General features: G+C 42.3%; 1 long non-coding RNA gene across 1 annotated transcript in view; it reads left to right on the top strand.

Annotated features, from left to right (window-relative positions):
• Positions 1-9,232, top strand: part of LOC125486188 — a 47,974-nt gene extending 38,742 nt beyond the window's left edge. Inside the window, exons 4-5 of the long non-coding RNA XR_007264878.1 lie at positions 6,756-6,866; positions 9,139-9,232. This is a non-coding gene — a long non-coding RNA (uncharacterized LOC125486188). The remainder of the gene's footprint in view (positions 1-6,755; positions 6,867-9,138) is intronic.
• Positions 9,233-16,082: the final 6,850 nt, after the last annotated feature.

Genomic DNA, 16,082 nt, shown 5'->3' with positions numbered 1-16,082 from the left:
GACTGGGTCAGCCTTCCTGCTCCTCTGATGCTGCTTGGCCTGCTGTGCTCATCCAGCTCTACACCTTGTTATCTAAGATAGTAACAGTGGTGTGGAGTTCAACCAGACAATACTAGCCTGAGGAAATCTCCAATTCTACAAAACTTCAGACATCCAAGGAGAAAATAAAAATCAGAAACCTGAGTGTATCTTGAAATATTCAGCAGCTTAAAAGCCCATAGCCTGTCAGATTCTTTGAAAGCAGCAGCCAGCAGTAAAAAAGATGACAGGGGCAGTGCCAATATTAAACCTGCCTGTAAGAGCTCAAATCGACAGCGAAAAATATTGCAAAATCTAGTAGTGACCAAGCAGAGACCTACCAAAGTTCCAAAGGGAAAGTTCTGTCTTGTAATCCAAGAATACAGCAGTCAATATTGAGCACCCAAAGCAACTTAAGCTCTTTGGAAAATTTGCATTTAAAAGAACTTTTGGGGTGAAAAGTTAAAAAAAGGCTTAATTCATTGTATTGCACAAATGACTAGTGTTGTTTAAAAAATATCAGGCAAGGTTGCAAGAAAAATTATTAGGAAAATTAGAAGAGCAGTATAAATCTAATGATTGTGGAAATATTTAAGATAGGAGAATAATTTATTAAAAGGCGTTTCTAAGGAAAAAACAAATTTTTATTGTATACTGAAAATATTTCTTTGGGAAGCATTATCAACATGATACTTTTGTTTCAATATAAGATGCTGTAAAATGTTTGGAGGAGAAGCAGAAGTGGTGCAATTGCCCATAATCTTAATGTAGGTATGAGACTCACCAAGAGGAAAATAACACAAAATAACAGCATTCCCACCATCTTGGGAGAAGATATAAAATGCAGAATTACTTCATTTTAAAGCATTTCAATGATGTTTAAACATTTGAAAACACTTTCTAAGCAAAAATTGAAGGATAATTCTGAAACATTTAGAAGCTTTTCAACTTTAACTAACAGAAATTACAGAAATTTTCTGTAAAGGGAAATAAGAAGTTAAAAATCTTTATAAAAACAACAAAACTCTTAATGGTCAAGCTTCAATAGCAGACCATCTTCATTATTCAGTAATTAAAGAAAATAATTACTCAGAAGTCCTTATAAAACTTGCTAAAGAAGATTTTTACATTTAATATAATAGAATCATAGAACAATTTAATGCTCCAAATATTAAAATAAGTTATATCTATTTAAAAGGAAAAGTAGCTTTCAAGTAAATCAGCTAAGAAGGAGAAATAACTGCAGTCAATGGAGCAAAATATTACACCTCCAAGCCAATTTAACATCACAGATCCTTCAGACAAGATATTGAACTGGACCCTATGGAAGAGATAATTCATGCAATATAGAATTGCTTCAGGATACAGAAAAAAAAGAGTTCTTAGAGTTTTGTGGCTGTTTCCAATGCTGTCTGAGAACATAATACCATGAACTTACTCTTACATGGAGCCTGATGTCTCACAAGAAACCATCATGTATCTCAGCTGAATTTGAACTGGCTTTTAAGTACTTTGTAATAAAAATGTTCCATTTATCAGCACTAAGCCACATTCTGCCTAAGTTATCAACAGTTTAGATAAGTCTCTAAGAAGAATAGAGGGCAGTGGATCTACAAAAGGCATCATAAATGGTTCTAACAGACGCCATATACAAGACCCAGCATCCTCTCCACATGTGGGTTAACCAAATGGAGGTAGCCTCCAAGTGATAGATCAGGCTGGTGGAGATTTCACTGAAGAAAAATATGGCAGTGAGTAGGGAATGCAGGCCCAGTAACCCATTGATTTTCCGAGAGGGGTTTCCCTTCCAGATCTCTGTCCTGTGGTTTAATAAAAGATTTTTTTGGGCCATGCTGGTCTGTCAGCCTCAGTGGATAGACCTCTCTCACAGACTGCTAAACTGTTGACCTTCTGAGTGGGATACCTTCTGGTCATTGTTCCTAATCTCAGAAAGTGAGTGACTCTAAAAAATAACAGTTATCAAAAATTTAAAGATGCTTGAGGAAGTAAACAAGTCTTTCAAAAGCAATGTTACCCTGTGAATGGAGTACCAATGCATGTTACAGGGTGCAATATCATTTAGTCATTTAATATCATTTAGTATGGGGAGGCGATGGCCTAGTGGTATTATCGCTGGACTGTTAATCCAGAGACCCAGATAATGTTCTGGGGATCAGAATTTGAATCCCACCATGGCAGACGGTGGAATTTGAATTCAATAAATATCTGAAATTAAGGGTCTAACAATGACCATGAATCCATTGTCAATTGTCAGAAAAACCCATCTGGTTCACTAATGCCCTTTAGGGAAGAAAACTGCCATCCTTACTTGGTCTGGCCTACATGTGACTCCAGACCCACAGCAATGTGGTTGACTCTTAATTGCCCTCTATGCAATTAGGGATGGGCATTAAATGCCCCCTAGCCAGCGACACCCTCATCCTGTGAATGGATAGAGGAAAAAAAAATGTCAGGATGAAATTGAGACTTGTTTTGAAACTGCTCCAATTACACTATTTCTTGCTTTTGAGTGGTGCAAGATGAAAGAAAGTGTTTGCTGGCACCCTTTTCTGTACCATCACAAAGAATCTCTCCGGACAAAGGGGTGATACTAAATCCAATTTATTGCCTAGTTGTGTTCCGTGAATGTCTGATTACTGTAGTGCTTGTCAGTTGAAACCTTTGACTCATGTCTGGAACCTTGCACATTTAGATTAGTAAACAGGTGGTCACTTCTTCAGTCACTGAGAAGCTAGTTTATTCTGGCTTTAAATGCACAACAACTATCACAACTTTAGTCTTGGTAATGATTTGAAAATGAATAGTTTTATGAAGAATTAAGAACCATTGTTAGATTAGAGAGTAACAAACTGCGAGCAGTCTCTTGAATACTTTATAGGATCGATTAAGTCTGATGGCTTCCTCAGGCAAAGACGTTAAAAGCAGTGACAGTTGAGATGTTATTGCTAATGTCACTGTTATTCACCTAGAAAGTGCGTTTGCTTTGTTCTGTGCAATTTCTCCTTCTACCAATATTTTGATAGCTATTTAGCATTTTCTTTTGCATTTCTGCCTGCTTCCTCTTTAGGTTTCCTGTGATACTGTCCCCTGGCTAAAGCCATAGGTTATATTTTCTTTTTACTTCTGCACTCTACCCTGAAGTTGACATCTGCCCGATTCTTTCATCTTTCTCTCCTTCCCAATAACGGGCCTTGGCTCCGCTCTCTGCTTCCCCAGTGACACGGCTGGGAGTATTACATTAAGAAGCATCATTCTGCCAGGGCACATTTGTGCCATTCACTGAGGCATGATGAAACAGGAGTAATTATGATTTTGTGCAGTACTGGAAAATGGTGTGTGGTATAGAATTGGCAGCTCATTTTAAATCTCTCCTGGTTTGTTTCAATAAAAAAAAAGTTGAAATTACATACAATGTGTTCTGCCAACAGAGGGATAACTCTCTTTAAATTTCATGCACAACACGACATTAAGCCTACTACACATCGGATGTATCCCATCACAAGAATTTAAATGAGCCAGAAGTTTTCCCTTTGATCTATCTTTTGAATTGGATTAGATCCTGGAAAGACCAGAGCTGCTTTTACATTGGCCATGGAGGAGTGTTAGTAGTGCCTGTTCCATAAATGCGTGCCTCACATATTCTGTGGTAGATGTAAAATGGTTGGATTTGGTAAAGAGCTGGCATAATGTATTACCAAAACAGAGAGTACTGGAGAAACTCTGCAGGCCTGGCAATATCTGTAGAGAGAAAAGAAAGTTAACCTTTCGAGACCAGGGACCCTCCATCAAAACTGGGAAAGGGTCACTGGACTCAAATTATCAACTTTGTTACAACCTACTAATTGTCACCACGTTTTTTTTAGATTTCCGGCATTCACAGCACTTTGTTTATTTTAGGGCATAATATGCTGTTTTGTAGTGATCAGCTTGAGCCCACTGGGGATGTAAGTGCATTCACAATAAGCCGAGGGGCAGAAAGCACTTTCTTAAGTATCTGAAGGGCAATGTAAAGGCAGAAAGAGGGAGATCAAAAAGTGGGAGAGAGCAAAAGCTTTCTGATGGAAATGGTCTGGGGCCCTTACATATCATTCCTGCCCTCAATACAAAGCCCACAACTCTTTACAGGAATAATAAGTGAAATAACTCTGCAGAGGCTGGCATCCCATCACTGTTTGTTTACAAATGCATAGCCTTTGCCAATAGTAGTACCTCTCACTGAGTCAGGCATTCATGGGGCCCAATATCCCTGACATTCACCCCTTCATGTCAGCCAAAGCTCCCTGATTGGATCAGAGTAACAGCCCTAATCAGGGAACTCATATTCTGTGAGGTCCAGCTGGCTGACCTTGTTAGAATCACTACAGTTATGGATAATGAATATGAAGAGTTTGAGTAAATCTCCAGATCTGCAAACATAGGGTAGAATCTGGTGGTGGGGTTGGGGCTTTGGCCAACAAGAGGCCAGGGTCACACCTTTTCAGGGAGGCTTGCTGCGTCTTGTTCCACACAGGCACTGGAAAGGCCAGTGACAGCCAAGCGTGGAATTAAGGACCCCGGCAGCAGCAATCCAACTCACCAAGAACTGTCACCAAATCTGAGGCCGGCAGCTCTGTTGAACAGGGGTTACAGTTCCCTGGAATGTCACTAGTATTCCAGAGCTGCCACTAGTGGCACTAGTACTCCAGGCTAATTTTCTGGAGAATCCCACCATGGAAGATAGTGAAATTGGAATTCAGTAAAAATCTGGAATAAACTGCATACCTAATGATGACCATGAAACCACCGTCAATCATCAAAAAAACCCATTTAGTTCACTAAGTCCCTTTGGAGAAGGAAACTGCCATCCTTACCTGGTCTGGCCTACAAGTGACTCCAGATCCACAGTAATGTGGTTGACTTTTAACTGTCCTTTGAAAGAGCCTGGCAGGCCACTGAGTTGAATCAAACTGCTCCAAAACCTAAAGATAGGGAGAAAACTGGACATATCACCTGTTATCAATCTAGGCAGCAGAATCCATGACAGCAACATAAACCTCTCAACCCTGCAAAGTCCTCCTCACTAACATCTGGGGCTTAGTGCCGTAACTGGGAGACCTGTCTCACAGACTGGACAAGCAATAGCCTGACACAGTCATACTCACAGAATCATACCTTACAGACAATGTCCCAGACACCATCATCACCATTCCTGGATACGTTCAGGCCCACTGGCAGGACAGACCCAGTGGAGGTGGTGGTGCAGTGGTACACAGTCAGGAGGGAGTTGCCCTTGGATTCCTCCCCGTGACATCTCATGACACCACATCAAACATGGGCAAGGAAACCTCCCACTGGTTACCACGTATCACCCTCGCTGGGCTGATGAATCCGTAATCCTCGGGAACGGTGCCTGGAGGAAGCACTGAGGGTGACAAAGAGCACAGAATGTACTCTGGGTGAGGGACTTCAATGTCCATCACCAAGAGTGGCTCATTAGTATCATTACTGATAGAGTTGGCTGACTCCTAAAGGATACTGCTGTTACCTGGGGTCTATGGTAGGTCATGAGGGAATGAACAAGGAGCACAAACATGGCAAAAATGGCACGAAAATGTCACAAAGGATGCTGCCAGGAAGCAGGCAGTCCCCCTTTCTCTGATGCCAGTCAGCACATTGTGCAACTTTGAAGCTGTCTGCTGCAGAAAGCAGTGGAAGAATAATCTCTCTTATGGTTCTCTGTTGATATATTTTTATGTTTATTTGATGTTTATTTAAATACTCTTTCCAGACATTCCCATTCTACCATTTTCATCACTTCTTGAAGAATTTGAGTTAGGGTTGTCAGACATGACCCACCCTTTACAAATCCACTCGGACCAGTTGAAACATTTCAAAGTGTTCACTCATTCAATGCTTAAATATAGACTTTAGTACTTCCCCAGAAACAGATGTTACGCTAACTGGCCTATAATTCCCTGATTTCCTTACCTCATCTTTTTTTTAAGTAGTAGACTGACATGTTCCAGTCTAAACAAATGGTTCCTAAATAGAGAGAATTTAGTAAGCATCACAGTTCGGAAATCTGCAGTGTTTTCACCTTTTAGCCTTATTTTCCTTACAACGCAGGGATTAAAAAGCATATGGTCTGTGATTTGAGAGTCTTTAGTGCCATTATTTTATTCATTGCCGTTAATTTGCTTCTAACACTTTTGGTGAGCTGTGCCCTCTGGATGTATATTAGTTTCCCTGGGATGTTCAACATGCTAACCTCTTTCTTTACTCTAAAATCTGATGCAATTTATTAATCTAATATGTTTCTTTTCCTTATTTTAGTTTATAAAATTATCATTGGAAGTTTTCAAGCGTCCCATATTTCAACCAGTTTCTTTTTACCCAAACAAGAACAGAAATTGCTGGAAAAACTGAGCAGTTCTGTCAGTTTCTATAGAGAGAAAACCGAATTAACATTTCAGGTCCAGAGACACTTCTTCAGAACTTCATTTGATTTCCATCATCCGCAGTTCTTTGTTTTTTTTTTAATATTTTCCCAATGTAATGGAGATGTTTTGTTTAACATCACCTATCAGTTTCTTACCATACTTTTTTGTAGTTCTTGTTATTTGGCTTTGTCACCCTCTACCGTTCTTCATACCGTGCTAGTTTTTGCATCTTTCAATGTTTATTTTTTAAGCATTATGTTTATACTTTATACTTTAGTCATTTTTTTGGCCTCTTAGGACAAACAAACCTACAAACTGGAAATAGGAGCAGGCCATTCAGCCCCTCAAGCCTGTAAAAGCAAGTTGGGAAATCATTCATTGTGAATGCAAAGATATCTACGGTTTCAGGTACTACTATGGATATAAGTTGACAATTGACTAACCATCACCTCAAGTTTCAAATCTAATAGCTAAAAGACTCCAATGATTTTGAAACTCTGTAGAATTATTTCTCCCTGTCTATATAAGATATTCTCCCATTTAAACTTTATTACCTGTGTTTGTGTGTGTGTGTGTTTAACGTCAAGTTTTTGGGTTTTTTTTCTTGTGATTAGTGGATAATAAAATTCTTCCTTTCAGTCAAGAAAGCCTTAGTAATTTGTTCCTTCATTTTCTAACCAACTACATATGGAGTATAATAGCTGTGTACAACAAGAAATCAAAATATTTGCAGTTATTGACTGAGGAGGTGTTAAAAACAGGAAGCTAATTTTCTATCCTGACCTGATCATAACACTAGATTCAAGTCCTACCCTGCTCCAGAACAGGTTGATTGTTTAAAACGCTACAAAAATAAACTATAATTAGTATTTTTGAAAAAGAACAATCATTTGGGAGGACTCTTGTGGCCCAGTGGTAGTGCCCCTAACTCTGGACTAGGAAGTCTGGGTTCAAATCTCACATGGTCCAGAAGTGTGTATCAATTCTGAACGGGTTGATTAGAAAAATTTTAAAAAACAAATCATTTGGGCTACACATTCCCTTCTAATGTTGTTGCATCTCATACATTTCTTATTTACTTCTTTTAATTTAATTGCTTGACTTCTTTCAGTTTTACTTTCAATTACAGTGTAACAGGCAGAACAATTGAGAATTGTTCTACTCATTCACTTTCTATTTTGAATTTTTATACATACTGCTTTTTCCAAATGTGCCTCTGCATCTCATACATCTACTTTATTAATTTAAAGTCCTTTTGGTTGCCCTATCCAAATTGTTCACCAGGACCCCTGGTCCTAACATTTCAGTTCCTTGCTATCCCAGTACTGCTACCAATGGCCCATTAAAAGGAATTCCTTTAGCCATGTGTATAGTTTCTGAATGTTTTTGCCAAGACACTTTAAGGTACCATATTTTAACACAGCTCAAATCTCCCAATACTCTGTGAATATGGCATCTTACCCACTCTTGTCAGCATAAAACACAACGACTAAATCCCCACCTTCATCATCTCCTTCCAAGTCTATTCAAGGTGTTCCTCAGCCTGGCTGCATATTGTGTGGGACTCTTGATCCTGATCATGATGGATGTTATCTGTTCCCATCCTCCTCCCTCTTTTAGTCAGGTTCCTGCTCGAAGGCAGCATAGTTATCATTCTGGCTGTCATTTCAACAAACTTCACCCTTATCCTCACAGATATCACAGACCTTCTTTTCAAAGCAGTGTCCTTTGAAACTTATTTGTGTAACTGCATGAGTATATTTTTCACAAAGAACAGTAGGCCTGCCCAGTAACATCCAGGCTACTGCCCAGTCATGTACCCACATGGTCTAGGGGAACATTAGCGCCAAGTATGTCAGATAGGATCAGTTTCTGCATGCTTAATTCCCTTCACATTGTACATTTTTAATCCCCCCCAAACCTATTCAAATCCTTTTGCCCTTTTGAGGTGTGACTGGAGTCCTGAGTGATTGACATTTCTCTGTCACTTATGTGACACAGAGACTCTAAGGTGACTTCTAGCTTCAATAGATTCAAAACAGTTTTTAAAATTTCATTTAGGTGTTGGAACAGCATTTATTGCCCATTCCTAGTTGTCCTTGAGAAGGTGGTGAGTTCCCCTCTTGAACCGCTGCAGTCCATGTGCTGTAGGTAGACCACAATGTTATTAAAGAGGGAATTCTAGGATTTTGGACCAGTGACAATGAAGCAATGACAATATATTTCCAAGTCAGGATGGTGATTGGCTTGAAGGGGAATTTGTAGGTGGTGGTCTTCCCATGTATCTGCTGCTGTTGTCCATGGCGATGGGTTTGGAAGGTGCTGTCTAAGGAGCTTTGGTGAATTTCTGCAATATATCTTGAAGATAGCACACACTGCTGCTACTTAATGTCAGTTGTGGACAGAGTGGATGGTTGTGGATGTGATACCAATCAAGCGGGCTGCTTTTTCCTGGATGGTGTCAAACTTCTTGAGTGTTGTTGGAGCTGCACCTATCCAGGCAAGTGGAGAGTATTCCATCATACACCTGAATTGTGCTTTGTAGATGTTGGGCAGGCTTTGGGGGGGTCAGGAGGTGAGTTTTTGCTTCAGTATTCTCAGTTGCTTTCTAGCAGTCTTCCAGTTGTTTCTCTCAAAAGGCTGTGCTATTGTAACTTTTACACACTGTTTCAATCAACAGGCTCAACCAGATAAAGTTTCACTGTTGTTGATAGGAACATTCCTACTTTTGGCAAGATTTCAGAAACCCTAAACTGAAGGTAACAGTATTCAGAGCTAACAAAAATTTTTAAGAAAGTTATATTTTACACAAATTCTTGAGCAATATGTTTTTACATGGCATATAAGCAACTTCGCAGCAATGTTTAGATACATTGCCATCTGATACTTTGTAACTTCTGAAGGAACTATAAACTTTGAAATCCAACATTCCTGATTAATGATAATGATCAGCGTAATAGCTCCTTTGGGCAAAGGCCTATTGTAAACAACTCTTCAAACTTAATGGAATATCCTGTAAAATATTTGCAAGCAATAAATTACCTCTATTGAAGAAAAGAGGGAGACAGTAACAGGAAGCTGTAGGCCACTCAGGCTGACAACTGTCAGTGGGAAATGCTAGAAACAATTATGAAGAAGTTTGGAGCAGGACAGTTGAAGCTTCAATACAATCCGCAGAGTCAACGTGCCTTTGTGAAGCAGAAACCATGTTTGATAAGTTTATTAAAGTTCATTGAGAGTGTAATAGGCCAGGTGGATAAACGGGAACCAAAGGGCATTTGAAAAAGTGCTACATAAAAGATTACCGCACAAGGTAAGAGTTCATGGTTTTGGAGTCAATAGGTGAATAAAGATGGAGGATTGGCTAATTAGCATGAAAGAAAGACTCAGGAAAACGGGTCATATTCAGGCTGGTAAATAATAACTAGTGAGTGTCCCATGGGTCAGTACTAGGGCCCCAAGTATAAGAGTCTTGGATGAAAGGACAGACTGAATTGTAGTCAGATTTGCTGATGACATAAAGTAGGTAGGAAAATAAGATATCAGAGGGATACAAAAAGAGTCTCTAAAGGGTTGTAGAGTCATAGACTGAGTTTTACAGCATGGAAAGAGGCCCATCAGCCCATTATGTCTGTGCTGGTCATCAAGTTCCTATCTACTCCAATCTCATTTTCCAGTACTTGGCCCATTGCTATGCATGATATGATGTTTCAAGTCTAAATACAAAGGACAAAGAACAGAACAGCATAGAAACAGGCCTTTTGGCCCACCAGGACTACAATGACACATGATGCCTTTTTTTTAGATGTTAGGGTTCCAGCTTCTCCTGTCATTTCAGGCAATAAGTTTCAGGTACAACCCCACTCTTTGAATGCAAAGAATTTCCTTCAATCCCCTCTAAACTTTCTACCCTTTACCTTAAATTGATGCTGCCTCTTTGAACCCTTTAATAAGGGGAAAGGGATTTTCCTTTTCCCGTCATTATTTTGTAAACTTCATTCAGGTGACTTCCCCTCCCCCCACCTCCAGTTTTTTTTTGCTCTGAGGAAAACAACCATGGTTTATCTAATCTTCCTAGCAAAATCTCTCCATCCCAGGAAACATCCTGGTGAATCTCCAGTGCACCCACTCTGGTGGAATCGCATTCTTTCCAATAGTGTGGCAACCAGAAATGCACACAGTGGCCTTGCTTACCTTATATACAGCCTCTTTCTAAACTCCTCACTCTTGTATTCAATGCCTTGGCTAATAAACGCAAGTATCCCATTTGCCTTTCTAACCTCCTCGGGCTGAAACTTATATTGTTGGAGGGCTTTTCGCCACGAGCCCTAGTAAGTTTTATCATCGTATCTTACCAAACCTGTCCACATCTTTGCTGACCCTCTTGTCTGATTCTAGCCCCATTTTACCATGTGTGATTCCCCAGCCAACCTGCCACTGCCAGGATACCCTGGAATTGACCAGCAACCCTGGTCAATTAAACAGTGCCACGTTTAAAAAGGCATCACGCACCCAAACCAACACTGTCCATCAGTTGCCTGGTACAGTTCCTGACATATGCCCCCAACATGGCAAACAAGAGAAATTTGGTAAAGCCAAAAACAAAACCGCGGATGCTGTAAATCAGGAACAAAAACAGAAGTTGCTGGAAAAGCTCAGCTGATCTGGCAGCATCTGTGAAGGAAAAAATCAGAGTTAACATTTCAGGTCCGGTGTTCTGAGGAAGGGTCACCAGACCTGAAATGTTAACAAGAGAAATTTGGTGTTCGTTTTGCAGGCAAGGACCTGGGGGTCCACCTGGACAGGGTGGTGCACAGGCAGGGTGTCCTCTACCCCTAGGTTTAGTGGAGAAGACCATGACACCAGGCCATGCCAACCTGGTCCCAGGTACCCATCTCCATTTAATGCAGTCTCAGCTGTCTGGAGGATTACCCAACATTGTAGGAAGGACGTCATGATCCTTACCACTCCACCAGCGGAAGTGCCACCATCTTCTTTCTGATACCTTACACTCGTTTGATTTCTGCCACTGCACCCAGCTTCCTCCAAGGCTCATGCTCTATCAGTCTCAGTAGAACCTGTAATATTCTTCCTCACTCACTGTCACCCAGCCCAACCCTTGCCAACACTAACCCTGCATGTTCTACTCACTCACCCAGGACAGCTCCCCACCTCCACCCAAACTAACAGCTGCACCACCCACTTTCACCTTCCATAATACCTGCCTCTGTCTCATTCTAGAAGGAACACAGCCCCCATTAAAGCAAAACAACGCAAGGTGGGTGCTGGGTTCCCTGACATCCAGCCCCTCAGCCCGTTGAGGAGAGCTTCATGACTCCAATCACCCCAAATAGCCACCCAAGCCCCTGGACTGTGTGGAGGCTGCTTTTGACTTCTGTCCCAGGACGCTCTGAGCGAAGGCTATCTCCCTTGACTTGACTGAAGATTGCTGACAACTGTGACAAGCTTCCTAGTTTTATGCCTAGGCTAAAATGCATGACAGTACAGCAGTACACTGAGCTTGGTATCTCTCACTGAGGGCGAAAGCATGAAAAGACAAGGCAAGGTAATACAAGGTGAAGAAGCTGTGATCATCCAAATGGGCTCAGAGTGAGTACTATAACAGCAGCAAAGAGCCCGGAGATGTAGCCTGTCCAGTTCTTGAGTTGGGTGTGTGTCCCTGAGCGCAAAGTGTTCTTGCTTCAACAATACAATAATAGTTGGCATTATGCCTCGAAGTGCAGCAATGAAGTCCAGAAGGTGATTATAAGTGGACCAGAGATGTGCCAGGAGCATTCTCAGAGACTGACACATGTCCACTGCCAACATCTGTGGATTTGGGATTTGTTCGGCCAATGCCCATGGAGCCTGCTCTGACATGTTGGTGACCCGTGTCCATCATAGATGTCCTTTGGAGCAAGTGGCGAGCTAAGGTCTCAGTGCACCTGCTTTGAACTTGTAAGACAGGAAGCTGAGGTGAGTTGTACCATTAATAAGGTGTTAATCCCCCTTGACTGGCTCATCATCACTGCCTAGTAAGAAACTCACTTTACCACTGAGCAAATACACAAAAGATGCAGCGAGATGCTCTCAATAACGAGATGAGCCTCACTGGATTTCTCATCCCATTCTGTCACAAATCTTGTCATAGCCCATATCATTCAGAACCCTACGAGATTCTGCTGCTTATCCATTGTTCCTGCTATCTTGAAGGATCAGTGACCCTCTGATTCTTGGTACTTCATAGGGTTCTACCATTCATTTTGTGCATCACCTCGCACTTATCAGGATTAAATTCCATTTTCTGCTGTTCAGACCATTTGATCAGAGAGTCTATATCATCCCGTAGTTTAAAGCTTTCCTCCTTACTTGGGACAGGTCTTGGCCCAGTCTCTCAGCCTGGTCTCTCGGCCCCTGTTGGCAGTGCCTCAGCTGAGTGTATGAGTGGGTCCTGCCTGGGCATGTTCCCAAGGCACCAAGGGAGATCAGGGAGGCAGCAGTTTCAGCAGCAGCGATGGCATCGTGGCCAACATGGGAAGAGCAAGCAGTGAAGGAGGTCCCCTGGTATCTGCAGCAGCATCGAACAGGCAGCTGAGGTCTCCCAGAGAGCAAGCTAAGCGGAGCACTCAAAATACTTTTAACTTAATTGCTTTAGTTTCTTGTTTAAATTTAAAAAGACTTTAATGTTAATAAATATTTTATTTCTTTATTTTTCTACTTATTTTTTGAAGGTAATGCTTAACTTTTTAACTCTGTTTCTCTTACTACTTTGTACCTAAGTTTTTTTGAATCTAGGTACCTTTTTACCTAAGATGGCACCTAATGTGGCGACATTATACACCTTTCACCTCTACTTCTGTACTTGAGTGCATGCGACAATAAAATCTAAAGGTATAAAAACTTACCTCATGCAGCAAGCGGCCCTCTTGTTTTCAGCGGCAGGTGTGTGGAGGGAACGCGAGCCAGGAAGAAACAGATAAATTCGGGCATTGGCTAAACCCGAAACACTACACATGTAGTGTCTTCCACCCGTCCTCCTCCTCTAACCAAAAAAGACTGTGTGGAGGTTCAGTAAGGTAAGGTTTTTTGTTTATTCTTCTTCTGGAAGTCTCGAGTAGAGGGAATGGAAGCCATGGCAGTTGCATGCTCCTCTTGCAGGATGTGGGAGGTAAGGGTCACTGCTGGTGACCCCTCTGACTTCACCTGTGAGAAGTGCAGCCAACTCCAGCTCCTCAAAAACCGTGTTAGGTAACTGGAGCTGGAGCTGGATAAACTCCGGATCATTCGGGAGGCTAAGGGGATGATAGAGAGGAGTTACAGGGAGGTGGTCACACCCAAGGTACAGGAAAAAGGTAGCTGGGTGACTGTCAGGAAGGTGAAAGGGAATAGGCAGACAGTGCAGGGATCCCCTGTGGCCGTTCCCCTCAATAATAAGTATACCGTTTTGGATACTGTTGTGGGGGGACAACCTACCAGGGGAAGGCCATAGCGGACAGGTCTCTGGCACTGAGCCTGACCCTGTGGCAAAGATGGAAAGGGGGGAGAATAGGAGAGCAATTGTAGTGGGGGATTCAATAGTAAGAGGCACAGACAGGCGGTTCTGTGGACGCGAACGAGATGAAAGGATGGTATGTTCCCTCCCGGGTGCCAGGGTCCGTGATGTCTCGGATCGTGTCTTCAAGATCCTTAAGGGGGAGGGTGAGCAACCAGCAGGCATGGTACACATCGGTACCAATGACATCGGTAGAAAAAGGACTGAGAATGTGAAAAACGAGTACAGGGAGTTAGGTTGGAAGCTGAAGTCCAGGACAAACAGGGTAGTTATCTCTGGATTACTACCAGTGCCACGTGATAACGAAGTAAGAAATAGGGAGAGAGTGCAGCTAAACAGGTGGCTACAGGGCTGGTGTAGGAGGGAGGGCTTCCATTATGTGGATAATTGGAGCACATTCTGGAGAAGGTGGGACCTGTACAGTAAGGACAGGTTGCACCTAAATCGGAAGGGCACAAATATCCTGGGAGGGAGGTTTGCTAGAGCTGTACGGGATGGTTTAAACTAGTTTGGCAGGGGGTGGGGAACTGGATTTATAATTCAGAGGATGAGGTATTCGGCCTTCCAACAGACACGACAGGGAGTGAGGTGGTTTATAAAGAAATGCAGTCGATGGAGCATAATAGCGGACACCGAGATGGTTTGAGGTGTGTATACTTCAATACAAGAAGTATCAGAAATAAAGCAGATGAACTTAGAGCATGGGTCAGTACTTGGAACTACGACGTTGTGGCCATTACAGAAACTTGGGTAACTCAGGGAGAGGAATGGATGTTGGAAGTTCCGGGATTTAGATGCTTTAAAAGAAATAGGGAAGGTGGAAAAAGAGGTGGGGGAGTGGCATTGCTAGTCAGGGCGAGTATAGCAGCTACTGAAAGGCAGTTCGAGAATGATATGTCTACAGAAAATAGGGAGGTGAGTGGGGTAGGGAGTAAATGATAGGATAGAGCCCAAAGAGAGAGAAAGACAGTTGGACAGACAAAGGGGTAGTAGGAACTGCAGATGCTGGAGAATCCGAGACAACAAGGTGCAGGGCTGGATGAACACAGCAGGCCAAGCAGCATCATAGGAGCAGAGAGGCTGACGTTTCGGGCCGAGACCCTTCATCAGAAAAATTGGACAGACAAAGGAGTTGCTAACGATCAGGCTGGGAGGGTGAGTAGTTGTTAATAGGGACTGTTAGTGACTAACAACAGGGGGTGTGTAGTCACTAACTGTTAGTCACTAACAGTCCCCATTAACAACTATTCACCTTCCCAGCCTGATCGTTAGCAACTCCTTTGTCCAACTGTCTTTCTCTCTCTTTTTGGGCTCTATCATCATTTACTCCCTACCCCACCCACCTCCCTATTTTCTGATTATAAACTGATGTTTTCCCAGCCACCATCAGTTCTGACGAAGGGTCACCGGACCCGAAACATTAACTCTGTTTTCTCCTTCACAGATGCTGCCAGACCTGCTGAGCTTTTCCAGCAACTTTGTTTTTGTAATTTAAATCCCCACCAACCCAATTGGCAATCTTCCCCACAAGGATGCTGGTCCCATTCTGGTTCAGATACAACCCCTTATCTGCCTTGTACGAGTCCCCACCAGAAGTGAACTAATGGTGACATTTCTTGCAGATGTGGTCATCCAGACTGTCAGGAGTGTCTAAGGCTCCTACGCAGTGCAGGCTATGCAACAAATCAGATTGACCTTTCTGCTACAATTTTTAAGCCAAGTAGAAAATTAAGTTTGAATCAGAGATAGTAGGAACTGCAGATGCTGGAGAATCCGAGACAACAAGGTGCAGGGATGGATGAACACAGCAGGCCTCTCTGCACCTATGATGCTGCTTGGCCTGCTGTGTTCATCCAGCCCTGCACCTTGTTGTCTTGAATTTGTTCTGTGCTTTGCCCCTCAGGCATTTATCAATTCGCTCCACTATTGCAGTTCACAAGCAGGCTCACTCCCACTGCTGCTCGGAATTGCATCAGTGAATTATAGCAACCACCTACCCACCTCCCCCCAAAGTCAGGGAGAGATAGATGGACAGATATGTAATTAAATCTCAGAGAAGTGTAAAAATAATA

This window comes from Rhincodon typus, chromosome 2, assembly GCF_021869965.1.
Source record: "Rhincodon typus isolate 14 chromosome 2, sRhiTyp1.1, whole genome shotgun sequence".
Taxonomy (NCBI): domain Eukaryota; kingdom Metazoa; phylum Chordata; class Chondrichthyes; order Orectolobiformes; family Rhincodontidae; genus Rhincodon; species Rhincodon typus.
This window is presented reverse-complemented; position numbering and strand designations above follow the sequence as displayed.